Below are 13,777 nucleotides of genomic sequence, written 5' to 3'. Positions count from 1 at the left end.
AGCATTATCTAACCTTTTCTTAGAGATATGATAAACAGGAATAACACTTATAAGTATCCATTTCAATCATGGAAATGCAAAAAACATAAAGCCAATGGAATGGAATCATCGCCGAAACTCACCTAAGTTACTCAACCTAAATAAAATATTTTAACTTTATCGTATAATGCCAACAGTTAGGCAGTGCAGAGTCTATTGATGCTTGATTGCTTTCTACTTACAATCACAATAAATATTAGCTGAATCGGTATTTTCCCTCCTTCCTTTCCTTTTTCGTTTTCCAGTTTGTTTTGAAGTCCATGGTGTCTGTGCAATAGAGTTCTCTTCGGAATTTTACTACAAGTTTCATAATACATATTCGGGATCAAGAAATAACATAACACCACCAAAATCACATGCACCATCCCATGAATCTTTCCTCATCAACAACATCCTTACTTTCCAACACTAATCCTAACCCTATCATGTCCAAAAGCAAATGAGAATGAAGAGAACCTAACAGCACCTGGTTGAAACTAAGACAGAAAAAAAGAGAATGGTCATAAATTTTCACAAACTATCTGTCTAATGCAATGTTGCAGGTGAGTATCTCAAAAATGATAGGAAAACAATAATCAACACATGAAAGCATCAAAATGATAAGTAGTAAAAAAAAAACAAAATAATGTTAATCAGACTAATAGCTTTTAACAGCAATCAAAGCGCTAACTGTTTCTTCTTTGTAAAAACAAAGTTTTTTTTTTACCTAAAGAGAAAGTTAAAATTTTGATTTTTTTAGCTATAACCGAGCATGATCCAAACAAATTTCATCTAATTCCCCCGCAATTATCCATAGAATACAACAAATTAGGGTCTTAATACTGACCGAAAACCCCGGCGACTCCAAAACCCCCGCCGGCGCCAAGAAGCACGGCACCCACCATCGGCACCGTCATAATCGCCGCGCGCTCGTTCTCGCCGTCGAGACGCCATGGCGCCGCGAGAAGCTGCGAGAACGTCCGTTATCCCTCGCCGCCACCGGAGACGCAGAATTCGGCGACGCTAGGGTTTCGGGCGGTGAGGTCACCGGGGGAGGAGCAGGAGGAGGAGGTTTCTGCTTCTCCTCTTTTACCGGGTCTGGATCCCTCGCCGACATCGATTGCGGGTTTCGGATCGAACAGAGAGAGAGCAGAGCACTTGAGAGAGAGAGAGAGAGAGCTTGGCTTGGTGTTGCTTTTGACTCGGATTGACCAAGTAAATGAGGAGAGAGATAGAACAGAGTTGACGGCGTTTGTTCACCGTTAAAATGTAAGGAGAGAAGACTTTTAATTATTTATCTATGATATACTACTGATGAAAGACAACACTCATGCCAAATACTTTTAATTTTCTAATTTATCCTTTTAAATTTTAATAGTTTATAATAATATTATTTTTTTATAATTAATCCTTAAATGATTATTCATAACCCTTTATTAATGCACCTCCTCGTATCCCCCAAAATATTTGGTCAAAAATATAATTATTATCAATAGCTTATAATCTAATGCTACATATAAATGTTTATATCTATATTTAGAATTTTAAAGTGTCATTGCTCACTTTTTAGGCTACTTTAATAGCATGTTGGGGAGAACATTTATCTATATTTAGAATTTTAAAGTGTCACTGTTCACTTTTTAGGCTACTTTAGTAGCATGTTAAGGTTAAACGACTGCATTGGAGGGACATTAATGTTTAAGCCATGGTAGGATCAGAGTTTTGTAGCGACCACCTAAGATAGAATTAGAAAATGGTGCACCTCATTCTTTATAGATTTGGGTCTTTTGAGCACCAGCTACTAATGAGTCTAAAATTTTAGCTCAAGAATATAAAATTATTCCCGATCAGTCACACAATAGTATGAGATAAAGTTAATCAAATAATAATAATAATAAAATGTAGAGTCAATACTTTTAAAATTCAATTTGAATCAATGCGTAAACTATGAACTCAATTAACTAACAAACAACCCTTTTCATTTTCCCTTTATACAACTTCTCTTTTACCTCTTGAGTATAAATTAGCTCATGCGTTGTCTTCCGCTCAACATAACACATACTAAGCCAAATTCATACAATTATGAAAGAAAAGCCCAACCAGAACTCCACTTAGATTAGAATGAGAAATTTAGCAGAGCACAAAATGTCGACTTCTTTCAAGGATCAAATTTGCTCAAACACGTGGTAGTGTGGTATGTTCCTCTGCAATTCAATTCGAATTTTTGAAAGTGTGTTTCGAAACTTGATTGTTGTAGAAATGAGTCAATTTGTTACGATTTAAATTGCTACAGTCAATTTGACGATTAGTTTTCTTTTTAGAGACATTGGTATCAGGCGAATTTAAAAATATATTATAAAATGACTAAAATAAACAAATGTATCTTGAAATCTCATTAGATTAAATAATTTTGAAATTCGGCCTCCTAAACACATTTCATGGTGTATTTTTAAAATATATTATACTAAAGATATCTATGATGCTAATATCATGAAGTAGGGCACGACTAGGAATGTATTATGTTAATGGTATTACCCTTTTGATGTTACTGCTAGAAATACAAAACAAACTTTCTTACTGTGATTTTAGATAGAAAAATTAAATAAATACTATAACAAGCATCATATTTACATACATCCAAAATAAATATTACCTTTTATGATAAATAAACCCTAATTGCTAAAGTGATATCTTCTTAAGCTTTGGCTTTTTACCTTCTAAGTAATAGCTCATTTTTATATGTGACATTTATTATTTATTTATTTCTCTCTCTTCCTCTCCTTCCAATCATCCAACTTCTATTTCTGAGAAAGGAAGTGCTTAGGATGACATTAAAGATGATAAAGATTTTTATGAAAATGTTGTTGATTTAGTGTCAAGCTATGAACTAGCAATTGATGAAAGGCATATGAACGACATAATCAGTCTCTGTTGTGATTGTCATGGAACTTCAACAAGTGACAAGTCATTGCAAGATATACCTCTATCATCCAATCATGTCAACTCCAGCTTTAAATTTAAGAACTTTAGTTGGAAAAGCTCTTATTAATTAGCATTTCCTTAAATATCTTGAATCTTAGTGTAAATTGAGAAAAGATGTATCTCTCATATCCAATATTAAAGCATCTTTTAATGTTGGTAATGTGTTTATAAAATAAGTTTATTCATGCATAGGATTATAATTTTTTTCACCCTATTAATCTATGTTGGATATCAACTATTTAGTAAATTTGGCTCTCTATGTCTATATGTTTTGTTTTAGCTTCAAATGCTGATGATTTACATAGACTTTGATAAGATAATTAAAATTGAAACATGATATGAATTGGTTCCTTACTATGTCCCATTACCCTACACATTTAGGTCCTTCTAGCTTGTTGGTCAATCTAATTACCTAAGAGTCCTAGCGCATAAATCTTTAATTGCATCTTTTATTTAGGTTCTGTGAATATTGGTCAAATCTAAAGCAGCTTAAGCACATAAATAATCGAGAGTTCTCCACAATTCACTTCATCATTTTATCGTTCACATTTAAAATTCTCAACATTAAACAAGTATGCCTGCATGCCACGTGCACTTTACTAGTTTAGATAAATTTCACAATGCTACCATGAGTTACTGCCTTTAATACAATAGGAATGGAGAAAATGTCCACCTCGCTTTCATTTTTGGTCTACCCCTACTATTTCCATTATATATAGTAGCGCAAAATGGCCAGATTGGTATATTTTCTAGAGGCTTGGTGACATGTTAGTATATTTTCTTTTTGTTTTATCAGATTGGTATAAATTGTTGGCTCCGGCGTCATATAGGCCTTAAATTTGGCTGGAGTAACTGTTCCGATCAGGGCTGATGGGATTTTTTTACAAAAATTCCCCTCATCAAATACAATTTTCTGCTCCTAACCCCCCTCTCCCTCCTCCTCCTCATCCTCTTCAACCGGCGGCGACGGCAGGGGTTGATGCGGAGGGGGCACTGCTGCCTGAGTAGCCGAATGAGACAAAATTGCATCTGGATGGAGGAGCGACGAATGGGTGTTGCTGGAGCTGTGGATGTCTATGGCTCGGCTGGAGGGGGATCGGCTTAAATAGACTGCAACAACTTCCTTCGCTGCAGCGTCATATGACTGAACAGATGGTGTGCCTGGATGGGGCACTAGCATTTTGGCACATTGGTATTGTTGGGGGAGGTTGTAAAGCTGATCCGAAGAGGGAGAGTAGGAGGTTTGAGGAGGGTGACGGGGGTCCTGTGCTTTGGCATGCCGCTGATCATAAGGCGCTGGAGGAGCTGGGGGATGGGGCGATGCAGCCATGGTCGTTGGAGGAGGAAGGACATCGGGGTTTGCTGAAGCCAAGATGACTGTTTCGGCAGAAGCTGTGGACATATTTGGAGGTGCATCAGCATGTGGGAGAAGAGTGGGAGCTGATTGAGCGGCAAGACCCTGAGTAACAACGGAAGAGGTCTCTTTAGCATTTCGTCGAACGGATTGTGAGCGATCCTACAAGGCAGGATTCGGGCCTGAAGCTTGGTGCTGGTGGGTGTCCAAAGAGATTTTGGAGCATTCAACATTTGTATGACCCTTCATGTGGCAACCTATACACAATTTGGACACTCTCTCGTGACCAGAGCCTTAGCATACAGTCCATCGACTATTGGGCAGAATCTGAGTGCACAAACGAAAACGCAGGAATGCCATCCGCGCGTGCACAAATGACGTTGATTCCAGTTCGAGGGAGTTGAGCAAAGGAGTCGACGTCGCGCGCATGAGCACGCACGAAACCAGGACCACAAGAGCCCTTTGCCGCTTGGGCATAAGATTGGAGCTGAATAGGAGAGGTGGGGGCGGGGGTTAGGAGTGAGAGCTAGGCGCTGACGGGGGAGGAGCTGGGGCGGATGTGGTGTGCTGAGAACACCTGCTGGGCAGAGGAGGGAAGGCGAAAGCTGGAGGAGGAGTAGGCAGTGGATGTTGAGGCAAAACAGGTGGTGCTACTTGTAGGCTGTCTAAAAATCATAATAGATAGCTTATTCCCCATCAAACACCGATGATGGAAGTTACAATCTGACGACTTCCAGAAGGCTATAATTTGAAGACTTTCACGTAGATCGCTGAAGGTTACAATCTGACGACCTTCACGACAACCGATGAGAGCTCTAGTTCAACAGCATTCACAATAAACATCGGGAGTTATAATCTGACGACTCTCATATTCTCAAGGAGCCAAGACGAAGATTACAAGACAATGATCTTTACAAACGCTATGACAAAAGAGATTACTTGTTGATAATCTCTCCAAAGCAAGACGCGGACTCATCACCGCGCTCTAAGACCAAAACGCAGAGGTCCTCCCCGTGTATCAACACCAAAACGCGGAGGTCCTCCCCGTGTGTCAACAGTAAAACGCTGGAGTCGGACCCGCGTTACAACATCAAAACGTTGGAGTCGGACCCGCGTTACAACATTAAAACGCCGGGGTCAGACCCGCGTTTTTCAATGCCCAGCGGGTACCCAACTCCGCATCTCCAGTCTAAAACGCGGAGTTAGGGTCCTGAACGCCAACGTGGGCGTTTGACTCGTTCAAACATGAGCTGAACGGTTGTAGGAACCGTTTTCCCTCCACGATTTGAGGGATTTCCGCCCCCACTTAGGAGCGGATTAAGAGGGTGGTTACACCCCCCTCAACCCCATTATGGAGAGAATTAGGGGGGGGACGGTTACACCCCTTAATTCTATATAAATATGGGTAAACTCAATTGAGTTCAAGCTGGCATTTTCGGATCTGGGACTTGGCAGCAAAGGGAGAGATCGGCATTCATCCTTTGGAGCATTCCTTGAAGCCTTCGGCCTTGGCTTGAGAACCGATTCTCGGTTCAAATCAACTCTTTTTCAAGAGTTTCAAACTCGATCAGAGTTATCAACTCATCAAGAGTTTTAAACTTGCCACGCAAGTTCTCCACAACGTCAAATCGTGAGGAGAAGACTACGTTCCAGTGAATCAAGACGTTCGGATCGTCAACGGAGAGCAAACTCGACGCGAGCATTCGAGGGAGACACTCCATCGCCACCGTGAAGAACCCAGTTTTAAACAAAGGGGAGAATCAAATTCGTTCTCCTCTCTTTTGTAATCAGGAAATCCAAATTGTAATCGATTTTGAGAGAATACAAGTCAATTTTCTTTCATTGTCTTTTTACATCGAATTTTTCCAACAAACACTACTAAAGAGAGCGGCACTGCTGGTGGCGGCGCGACGAGGATTGTGGAGCTAGGCAGGAAGAGAGCAGATGAAGGTTGGCCATGAGTGGGGCACTGTGACAGCGACGGCGCCGGCGTTGTCACTGTAGAAAAAAGAGGGGGACATGAGGAGGAGGAGGAGGAGGAGGAGGGGGGGGTTTGAAGTAGAAAATCATATTTGATGAGGGGTTTTTTTGTAAAAAATCCCATCAGTCCTGGTCGGAACAGTAACTCCGGTCAAATTTAAGGTCTATATAACGCCGGAGCCGAAAATTTATACCAATCTGACAAAACTAAAAGAAAATATACCAACATGTCACTAAGCCTCTAGAAAATATACTAATCTGACCATTTTGCCTATACAGTAGTATAGTATATATGTAGATAGTTTATGGTTAGATTTGTAAATTTGTGATTAGTCTAATTAATAAGTGGCGTAGGAGACGGCAGGGGACCGCAGATGACCATTTCCGTTAGGGAGAGTGAGGTGTTGACCTGAGAACAGCAGAGAGACAAGAGAGCAACGGCTGAGATTTGTTGTGCTTCCTCGATATTTTGTCGGATTAGCAGATTTTTTTTTATGTTTATTTTTTGGTGTGCGACTCGCGAGAAATTGGAGGGAAGGGGTGGTTTTGTAATTGATTAGCTGAACAAACTTCGGAAGAATGTTTGTTTTGTTTTGGGAGTTGGGACTCGGGAAATTTCTTTTTTTCATATTTTTTGTCTTTGTTCAACTTCTTCTTCTTCTTCTAATAAATGTTTGAGACATTATTTTTAGAGTAAAATTTAGAAAAATACCCCGATGATCTAAAATATGAAACCAATAGGGAACATGTAAGGTGTTCCTCTCCTATTACATAATGAGCTGATCATCATTAATTATGGCTAGCTCATTATGCAGTAGGAGAGGGGAACACCTCACATGTTCTCCTGTTGGTTCCATATTTTGGATCCCTGTAGCAAAGCTCTAAATTGTATGGAGTCAAGTAATTCAACAAATGAGACATGATGCTTTGTTAATTATTTACTATAGTTGCCCTTATGAATTTTGAGTCAAATAATACATCAAATGAGACACGATGCTGCGTTACTATAATTGCCCTTATGAATGTATGGTTCATGCAATTTGTATGTAATTTCAGGATCCCCTCGTGATTAAGACAACTTGTATGTAATTAATGTTGATAATCCTCAGGACACAAGACTGAACGACTACCCTAATCTTGGTTTTAATTTTGACACCAATCAACATCTCTCTCTCTCTCTCTCTCTCTCTCTCTCTCTCTCTTATTAATTAGTGCTTGCGTACATGTGGATGATCCAGATTGCAAGGCTAAGAGCATCTCCAACAGCTTTTCTATCTCATGTCCTAGACTAAATATAGGGAGTAGAAGGAGGGAAAGTTCTTCCAATCGGCTTCCAATGTTGAAGACTAAATATAAAGAATAAGATTTGGTATTCCAAATCAAAGATAACAAAATGACTCCCTATATTTAATCTCAACATAAGGAGCAATGTTGGAGCAACTTTTTCCCTCTCCTACTACTTATATTTAGTCTATGACATGAGATAATAAGTCATTTTAAGAGCATTGTTGGAACACTTACTCCTTATTTGGCTCCATATTTCCTAGGATGAGAAATTTGCTCCTCAAATATAAAAAAAACCTAAGATCACTCTTGGAGATGTTCTAAAGGCACAAATTAAATCTTTGTAAGAAAGGGGGATTTCTTTATTTAATCCGGCAATCTAATCAAGGACACCAAGGGATGATCAATAATAAAAAAAGCACCTTTCTATTAAGATTACAATAGTTTCAATGACAAAACATGATCCTCTCTAGGTTCTTATAAGACACGAGGAGTTTGATAAGATTTGGTTACGGTTTTCACCAGATGACAACCATCATCTTCGTCATCCTAAACCACTAGTCTCTTTTATTGTAATGAATAACCACCAAAAGAAAAATTACTTTGCGCACCAGCAAAAACTCAGTTTTCCTCCTTTTTTGCTTCTCTCAAGCCCTATCGTGTTGATCTAGTCGTCGTCACGGGACTTACAGATCAACATAATTTGACATGGGCAGATGCAAATAGAAGCAAATATTTGTACAAAGCTACAGCTGCAGCGCACATGAATCATGCAACCATGGCGACCCCTAGAGACTGAAAGCAAGGTTTTCGTAACAGTATATACAAAACATACCGAAAATAACAAGCAACATCCTTCTCAAACCACTCTGTTTTAAGAAAACAACTACAGCATAGAGGCGAAACCAGTACCTATAATAAAACTTCACGGGTGAGCTCCCAGCGGATGGATCAACTATTCCTCCCGTTTTGGATGAACTCATCGATAAAAAAACCATACACAAAGTAACTCTGTTTATATGTTTTTAACATCATTCACCCCTACATGAATAGATAGCTTCGAGAACTTATGTCGATGGTTTTTTCACCAACATACTACTTGGGACCGATGTCCTTCAGACCACAAATCTGCTCTTCCCCCATAGCAGACATGACAGAAACAATCAGATCCTTACCTTCAGCAAAACCATCTTTTATCTGCAGCCCATGAGAAAGAAAACAAAAGTATTATATCATAAAAAGAGGCAGGAATTGAAAGGGGGGGAAAAGGAAAAGAGAGGCTTGTCTCGTCCTACAAAAGTTGAAGTCGTCAGTTTTTATCCTGGTTTAAATCTTGAATCAGGATAGGTTGGTCCTCAATTTTAAAGAAAAAAGAAATTGGTAGGATTATTTTTAGCCTTACACTAGTAATTGCAGCAGCAGAGATGTAAAGGCTTAACCTCAGGTCAATCAATGTACAACTGCTCGAGTGAGCTGAAAATGATCCAAGGTTGGAGACTACAGTTTGGTACTAGCTAGTAAGTATTGCTAATTGAACATGAACCCTTAAAAATATTGATGGTTGTAACTTGAGCCTTATATCCCTATGATAGGGGTATTAAGGCTTGCTAATGGTTTCAGTCCACAAAAGTAATGTATAAGACCCATGCAGTAACCAAAGAAAGGCTAACCTCTGGAGTAGATATCAAAGATTCAGGAGTTTCTATTACACACGTTAAAGAATCATCTACTCGAATCAGGAAAAGCTTGCTTTGTCCGCCTAATAGTGGCACAAAAGCAAGAGGCATAGTTTCAGGCATGAGTGTGATACGGGCATCTATAACTTGTCTTGGTCTTGTATTAGGTGTAATTTCAGAGTCATAAGTGACGCAGGCTCCCGACATGGTTTCCTCTTACACCTTCTGAAGCTTCTACCTTCTGAGTTATAGTTTCCATTAATATTTTCCACTTAATTCTGCAACTAAGTTGTCTGCGAATGACTAAATATTTTAGAGGTCTGGTTCGCGAGTGAACCATTCAGTCACAAACTATCTTCATATTTCCAAATGTGATATATATCATAAATATTTAAATAAGTATTAGTAATTAGGCTCAATGGTTGAGCGTGAAATGGTATGGTTCTTTTTTTTAGTGAAGAAAATTGATTTGTTCGTATCTATCTATATAAACCATCAGAAGGCATTGCACCAAATCATCTCTACTCCCATTAAAACTAAAATATTTTAACATGACTACAAATTGTTCTCAGAAATCCATGAAATATTACACGCATTATTGAACATCTATTATAATGATGGAGCTACTAGTTTGAATAATATGATACTATAACTAAAGTAGAAAATATGATGAGATATTAAAGTAGAAGTATCAACCTGTCGAGTTTCAATGGATGAGAGTGAAATTAAGAAATAAATTAAAACTCAAAACTCAAAAGTTTGGTACTTCGACTCTAATATATTATTGCATTCTCTAACTTTGTTATAGTATCATATTATTCAAATAAGTACCTTCAGCAACACAACTACATGTTCAATAATGTGTGTGATTTTTAACTATATTCCTAAAAGTAATTTCTATACAGGTTAGTACTTGTTTTAATTGGGAGTAGAGTTGATCTGTGAAACCACTTTGTACCGGGGTTTCTACCAAGAGATACAAATTAATCATCTTCACTCAATAAAGATCAATATTATTTCAAGCTCCCATTGAGGCCAATTAGTAACACTCTCGTTTCAATATTCAGAATATCTATTGCCTTCAAAAGACGAAAGAAAACTTGTGATCCACCGGTTCCACCCGAAACAGATCTCCAAAATATTTAACCACTCATAGACAGCTCAGATGTAACAATGCAATATCAAGTGAGAAATATTAATGAAAACCATAAATCATAAGCTAAGTTGCATGGGTACAGGTACGGGAGACAGCAAATTTGTAAAAAGTAAGGTATGGGTACAGGGCTATCAATATATAATTATATATGCTATGTATATTTACGTATTAAAATTAATAATTTACATAAGATCAATATTATTTTTTTATTTACATAATATCAATATATTAGAAATAGATGTGAAGTGTAGAATATACATCCAAGAAGTGTATGAGTAGTGTTTTAAATTAAAACATGAGGTATATAATTGAGTAGAATCTTGAACAAACGTGTGCATATATTCAAGAAGTGTTCAAGAAGTTTGGGTACGGGTACATATCCGGTACGGCTTCCAAATAAAAGTACCCAGGTAACATAGCTTAGAAGGTAGACGTTCCGGAAGATGTAAAAAATAGAGGAATCCCGCTGGGAGCCTGCAACTGTTTACTCTCTATTTAAGTTACTCCAATGAAACTGTTTCTTTAAGCCTGATTAAGCCTTAGATCTAAGTTTCCAGACCAATTCAAATTCTTTTCTTTAGTTTTTTGGGATTTTTGGGGGACAACCGATTGAGGGTAGAAATGTAATTTATCATGTGTGATTAACAACTAACCTAGATAAGTTAGCAATTTAGAATGAATAACTAACGAAGGATCTAAATATGAAATAACAAATAAGATCTGAGGGACTGAAAAATAAAGTCGATGATTTGAGGGACTAATCTCAATATATTAAAGATTCAAAGGACTGATATCCAAAAAGCTCTATTATTAAAGAACATATGAGAAATTGCTAATATGTGTCCCCTTATTCAAGAAAATGATGTTCAACCAACCACGTTTAAAAAACTAATTCAATCTACATCTCAAATTTTGATATGTGGAAACCCACTAGAAACCTGTCGATTATATCATCTAGAGAAGCCATACACTATGGTCATTTGATCCAAAGGGAAATTGAGATAGGGTAGCGCCCCTTAATTTTCAGTTTGATCTCTTTTATATTCTTACCTAATCCTTTACATCCATAAATGTCTTGTTTATTACATGAACAAAAGCTCTCCAATTATTTATTCTAAAATGAGCATGCTTGTGAGATGGTTAGATGACGATGTATATATTTTCACCACATCGAGATGGTAGTGTTGACCAAGGTTATGAGAAATTAGTGAAAAAACTTAGATGGCCCCTCTGAAACATCAGAATCATTTCAGGGATTTAGATAAGTTTCTTATCGATATATAAATCTTCGTTGGATTAGCATTTCTGTTTTATTGCTCCTTGTAAAGTGAAAGGATGTGAACATATTCATAGTTAGTGAGGGCAAAGGGGACTAGAGGTAGGCCTAAAATAACTTGGTTGGAAGCAATTAAAAAAAGATATGGTAATGGTTTACGAAGAAGATGACCCTTTAGTTTGGAATTAAATGGAATCATGTAGAGGACCTAAAATTTTGGGATAGATGTTTTGTTGTTATTGTTACTTTATTACTCTTTATAAGAGGACTAATAGCAATTTTGGTTGGATTAGGAGCCAAACACTAAGTAGGATAAGTGTTAGTTTTAGAATCGAATTTGAGTAAAATATTTTATATCACTATCAACAAAACAAAACAGCAGTTTCTGCCTGACTTTTGGAAGGCTTGATTATTATAAAATTATCCTAGTTTACTATTTTCCTTCTAGGTACAAGGTTGCCTCATGAATTCAAGACTTTGATTGGTTCCAAATTATATTTACATTTAGAACATCTGGTCCTAATCTTCTCAGACTACCATTCTACACTAGCTGACAGAAGTCTTGATCGAATATCAATCATCGTCCATCAGAGGAACCAACTAAGACCTAGTTCCGAAAAGTTGACAATTGGTGGTGGATAACAAACTGGAAGAAATCAGTCCAACCATAGTGAAGTCCGGCAAAATTATAATGACAATTTGAACATCTACAAGAAAAAGTTCAGATTCAACCTTAGGGTGAGTTTGGCAAAACCCCCCTTAACATGGTTAATTCCAGGTTAGGATTGGTCTTCGGAGGAGGTTGTCCAATCCTAACCTTGTTAGGAGGGGGAAATGAGCTAAAAAAAGGGGCCAATTTTGGCCCCCTTTTTTTTGCCAAACACAAGGTCAACTCTTTTATCAGGTTAGGATCCACGAACCTAGTCAATAAGTAGTTGCCAAACACACCCTTACAACCATGTGTTTTCATCAATCCGTGAAGAGAAGTACAATGCAAAGAAGAGCATGTAGAAAATCTAGCTGAAGAACTAAAGGCATTCCTATTTAACATCATATTCAGACTGAAGAAAGGTTTGCACAGGTTATTTTCGCAAAAGAGCATCTCGAGTTTAATAAACACAACAAAGTTGAGTTTATGAATACAATGGAGGCAGAAGCCATAAAGTGCAAATTATGGTTATTTTAAAGATCATTTGGAATATTCAACAGGGAACTATTTGGCAATTAAGGGAACTTTTATAGACTTCTTTTCTGTCAAGCACTTGAAATTAAAGAAGAACCTTTGGTCAAGTTGTTTGATCATATAAAAGAAAACGTTGATGTGCTTTTATTTTTCTTGTTAAGATAAAAGAAAACACCAAACTTGATGATGGATTCTTTCCAGTGGAGGAGAAAAAATTGAGGACACCGAAATTAGATCTCTTACCTAACTGTTAGTTAGCATAACTCGAGGAGAGAACTTCCTAGCCAGGATATGTTTAAAATTGACTTAAAGAGTTATTTGGGCTAGAAATTTATTTCGATGATGCGTAATTAAAGTTCGTATCAAAGATGCTGTTCAAGAGATTATTCAATCTTCTAAATTGAAGTCTATAATGCAAAAGAAGAATGTAATGACCTGAGTAAGCAGATTATCATCAGTAGGAAGCCTCAGATCATCCTTGGTATCTCCACTGTCGGTTAGCAAACTCACCTGAGATCAACTGTACAAATTAGGATATCATATTCAAGCATAATTTCTACAAACAAAGAAAATAAACAAGCATGAACGTACAAAGCCATCTTCAGATATATCAATGAGTTGATAGTCAGTGCGATTAACATGAGGAACCTGCAAGATGGATGAATAACGAAAACAATAATTCAAATAACATCATGCAAGCAATCCACATGTCTGAAAGAATGAAGCTCAAGTAACCTACATCACAGTTATGGGATGAAGGCACAATATCCTCAAGCTTCTTAGCAGTGAAAATATCTATCGCCACAAAGTGACACTTGGCATGACCATGCTTTCCTGTTTTAGAGGTCGAAACCTCAACAACCTGTAG

At 37.6% G+C, this 13,777-nt stretch overlaps 1 protein-coding gene and 1 pseudogene across 1 annotated transcript in view; both read right to left on the bottom strand.

Moving 5' to 3' along the window:
- LOC109844874 (probable WRKY transcription factor 3) overlaps window positions 1-1,218 on the bottom strand; it is a 4,881-nt gene extending 3,663 nt beyond the window's left edge. Inside the window, exon 1 of the mRNA XM_020414045.1 lies at window positions 866-1,218. The gene's annotated coding sequence lies outside the window, so the exon portion shown is untranslated. The remainder of the gene's footprint in view (window positions 1-865) is intronic.
- LOC109844859 overlaps window positions 8,387-13,777 on the bottom strand; it is a 6,378-nt pseudogene continuing 987 nt past the window's right edge.

The sequence above is a fragment of the Asparagus officinalis genome, chromosome 1 (genome assembly GCF_001876935.1).
Source record: "Asparagus officinalis chromosome 1, Aspof.V1, whole genome shotgun sequence".
NCBI classification, from domain to species: domain Eukaryota; kingdom Viridiplantae; phylum Streptophyta; class Magnoliopsida; order Asparagales; family Asparagaceae; genus Asparagus; species Asparagus officinalis.
Note: the sequence above shows the minus strand (reverse complement) of the source record. Positions and strands in the feature narration are given on the sequence as shown.